The 4550-nt window shown below is 41.3% G+C and overlaps 1 pseudogene; it reads left to right on the top strand.

The window, feature by feature from the left end:
- Positions 1-599: 599 nt before the first annotated feature.
- LOC102841509 lies at positions 600-1472 on the top strand (annotated as a pseudogene).
- The last annotated feature ends 3078 nt before the right edge of the window (positions 1473-4550 follow it).

The following is a 4550-nucleotide window of genomic DNA, read 5'->3' as shown; positions in this document are numbered from 1 at the left end:
CTAAGAAAAAGAAAGTATTTGACACCTTCAATCTTTTCTACATTTATCATGATGTTATTTATTGACCCAGTGGTGAGGATATTATTTTCTTCACATTGATATGCAACCAAGATTGAAGGCTGTAGTCTTTGACCTTCAAAGTTGTATCATGTGAACATTGCAGATTGTTAATGGGTTTTCCTCCAAAGCTGATGCCATCTTTTTCTTTATATAATCCAGTTTCTTTGATTATTTACTCAGCATACAGATTGAATAAGTATGATGAAAAAATAAAACCCTGGTACATACCTTTCCTGATTCTGTCCAATAGTTACTTCTTGGTCTATATACAGGTTCCTCAGGAGCACAATGAAATGTTCTGGAATACTCATTATCCACGCAATGTTGTCCATAGATTTGTCATGATTCACAGAGTTGAAAATCTTTGCATAGTCAATAAAGCATATGTAAACATCTTTCTGGCATTCGTTGCTTTCAACCAAGATCCATCTTACAATGAGGAAGCATCTGTAAATATCCATTAATAGCTGTCGCCAGTTATCCTCATGAGAGTGACAACATCTTTAAACCCCGCATGGTAACCCTGACGCACTGCCGTGATGGCCAGAGATGCCAGGGCTACCTGGAAGTCCAATTGCTTCCTTAAGATCATACAACTTTTGGATGACTATCCAAAATGCTTCATTGTGGGAGCAGCCAATGTAGGCTCCAAGCAGATGCAGCATATCAGCATGTCCCTGCCACAGGAAGGTTGTGTTTCTGATGGGCAAGAACACTATGATGCTGCAAGGTATCTGGGGGCACCTGGAAAACAATCTGGCTCTGGAGGAACTGTTGCCTCACATTTAGGGCAATGTGGGGTTTGTGTTCACCAAGGAGGACCTCAATGAGATCAGGGACATGCTGCTGGCCAACAATGTTCTGTGCTGAGGCCATTGTCCCACGTGAGGTTACTGTGCCGGTCCAGAACAGTGGTTTGGGTCCCAAGAAGACTTCCTTCTTCCAGGCTCTGGGCATCACCACAAAGATCTCCAGAGGTGCCGTTGAAATCCTGAGTGATGTGCAGCTGATCAAGACCATCCAGCAGGTGTTTGACAACGGCAGCATATACCACCCAGAAGTGCGTGACATCACCAAGAAAGCTCTGCATTCTCACTTCCTGGAGGGTGTGCGCAATGTTGCCAGTGTATGCCTGCAGATTGGTAACTGTTGCCTCATTCCAGCATCTCATTCCATCATCAATGGGTACAAGCGGGTCCTGGCTTTATCTGTGGAGACTGAGTACACCTTCTCACTGGCTGAAAAGGTCAAGGCCTTCTTGGATGATCCATCTGCATTTGTGGCTGCTGCCCTGCCCCAGGGCAGCTGCCACCACTGCTGCTCCAGCTGCTGCCTCCAACGCAGCCAACATTGAAGCAAAGAAAGAGTCAGAGGAGTCAGACGGGGATATGGGAGTCGGTCTTTTAGACTAATCACCAAAGCTACCACCAACTCAGCCAGCTTTATTGCCAGCAAGGAATTAAAGGCTTACTTCTCTTAGAGCCTCCTCACTCTATATTGTACATCTTAAAGAACTAACCTCTCAGCATGAACTACTTGTTCTAGACCAGCTTGCACTGTCATTTTATCATACTACGATTTTTGGACCCAGGGCCCTGTGAGAATGAGAATGAAAGTTTGTGTTCCTCTAAGCTCTTGGAGTCCTGGTGTGGTGCTATGGATTAATGCGCCAGACTGCAAAGCTGTTTGAGCTGCAAAGTCGGCGGTTCAAGCTCACCAGCTGCTCCTCGGAAACCCTATACAGGGTCGCTATGGGTTGGAACAGACTTGACGGCACTTAACAACAACAACAAGCTCTTGGTACTGGACTATGAACTACAGGCGTGGTTAAGACTCATCAGTTGCTCCTTAGAAACCCTATGTGAGGTCTCTATTAGTCCAAACTGATTGGACTGCACTTAACAATTTACATCAAAGAATCCCTGTTGGGATGGGCAACTTGGGCATTGGCTACCCAAAATAGGGGTGCTACAAAGGCAAGAAGTGACTGGCTTACAAGCTTTCAAGAGTGAACCTAGATCCAGAGGGTATGGAGGAAGGTAGAATCTCCGAGTAGTATCCAAACTGTCTAGGTGTGGCTGATGAAAGGAGATGCGGATTGGTCTCTTGTGATACAACAGTGAATAATTGTTATTGGGAATGCTTGTGAGGGTTGGAAGTGTAAAGGTAGATGTTTTGTAGCAAGAAGGGGAGTGATTAACTTTGCAGTCTAGGAGCAGAGGTCCCTGGGACCATCAAGGGAAAAGAGCGGAGAGCGGGACCCTACCCAGAGAAGCAGTGATGCCTGAGATGGAGGCAGAGACTATGACGCGGAGAGATGGAGCATATGGGGACTCTAGACCCAGAGAGAGATAGAGGGGCTGTGTGCTGACGACTGCGGGGGAAAGGGGCAAGCTTGTAGTGTATACCCTTTGGTTGGTTGATGATGCATGGAGGGGATTCTAACCATGGCAGTGAAATGATATATGATAAGATGAATGTAAAACTAATGTTCTTCCATGTAAACTATTACATAATTCACAATATAACATTTTTCTAAAAAAAGAATACCTGTTGGTGATTCAGTGTTTGAATGCTAATCCAGAGGTTGGTTTGAACCCATCGGCTGCTCTAAGACAGAAAAGCCCTATTGATCTGCTCCTTTAACAATAACAGCCTATGAGATAGTTTTACTCTATTATATAAGGTTGTTATGAGTCACATTGTCTCAGTGAAACAATAATAAGTACAATATCATAGAGGTTGTTAATGTCAGTTAATAAGCATGATGAATGGCACTTGTAAGCTAACTAGTGACTCACTCTATGTTAAGTGCCATCGAATTAGTCCTGACTTAGTGACGATATGGGATTTCCGGGGAGCAGCTCATGGGTTTGAATCCTTGACCTTCAATTGGCTGTCCAGTGCTTGTCCTAAAGTGTCACATCAGGACTACAAGTCAAGTGACACTATGTTGTTAAGTACCATTGAATCCATTCTGACTCATAACGACCCTATATAGGGTTTCCTAAGAACAGCTGGTGGGTTTGAACAGCCAATGTTTTGGTTGGCAGTTGAAAAGCCCTGAAGTATTTTCAAATGACAAATCTGCCACATCTCTTCTCCCATAAAATTGTCCTATAAAACAGTGTATTTCAAGCTAACTGGGTGGTGGGTAGCCAGTATTAAACATGATTGCTCAAAGAAAAAAATACACGTATATATCCATTAATAATCATAACATGGAATGTAGGAAGTATAAAATCCAGGAAAAATAAAAGTTATGAAAAATGAAATAGAACACTGATATCCTACTCATTAGTGAGCTGAAATGGACTGATATTGGCCATTTTGAATCTGAAAATGAAATTAATTGGATCTGGAATTGACAAATTAAATAGAAATGGCTTTGCATTCATCATTAAAAAAAAAAAAAAACATTTCAAGATCTATCTTTAAATATAATGCTGTCTGTGACAGGAAAATATCCATATTCCTACAAGAATATAGAAGAACCACTAAAGGCAATGATGATGAAATTGAAGAATTCTACCAACTTCTTCAGTCTCAAATTGATCAAACATACAATCAAGATGTATTGATAAGTACTGGTGATTGAAATACAAAGGTTGGAAACAAAGGGGAAAGATCAGTAGTTAGAAAATATGGCATTGGTGATAGCAACAATACATTTTAGAATTTTACAAGACCAATGAATTATTCATTGCAAATACCTTTTTTAGACAACTTAAAAGATAACTGTAGACATGAACCTCACTAGCTGGAATACACAGATTTCAAATAGACTACATCTGTGAGAAGATATGGTGGAAAAATTCATTGTCATCAGCCAAAACCAGGTCAGGGGCAGCAAGACTATGAAACAGACCATCAACTGCTCATATGCAAGTTCAGCCTGAAACGAAAGAAAATGAAAACAAGTTCATGATAGCCAACATTTGACCTTGAACATATCCCACCTGAATTTAGAGGTCATCTTAAGAAGAGATTTGATGAATTAGACACTATAGATCAAAGACCAGAAGAGTTGTGGGATGACATCAAGAACATTATACAGAAAGAAGGCAAGAAAGGTCATTAAGTAGACAAGAAAGAAGGAAAAGACCAAAATGGTTGCCAGAAGAGACTCTGAAACTTGCTCTCTAGTGTTGTTATTGTCAAGTGCCGTGGAGTCGATTCTGATCCATAGCAACCCTGTATAGGGTTTCCAAGGAGCAGCTGGTGAGCTTGATCCACCGACCTTGCAGTTCAAGCTGCTTTGCAGTCTGGCGCATTAACCCACAGCACCACACCAGATGCTAAATACATTTAATAAAATACAATATGTCTTTTTAAATCATTAATAATGCTATACAGAATTAAAATGATTTATAAACCAGTGGGATTCCTTATCAAGGTTAGCCGTTTATACCAACGACAACCACAAACATTTATGGTACTCTGTTGTTTTGTTCTTTAATGGTCGTACTAGATTTGGACTATTGTGAAAG

This window comes from Chrysochloris asiatica, unplaced genomic scaffold, assembly GCF_000296735.1.
Source record: "Chrysochloris asiatica unplaced genomic scaffold, ChrAsi1.0 scaffold00004, whole genome shotgun sequence".
NCBI classification, from domain to species: domain Eukaryota; kingdom Metazoa; phylum Chordata; class Mammalia; order Afrosoricida; family Chrysochloridae; genus Chrysochloris; species Chrysochloris asiatica.
This window is presented reverse-complemented; position numbering and strand designations above follow the sequence as displayed.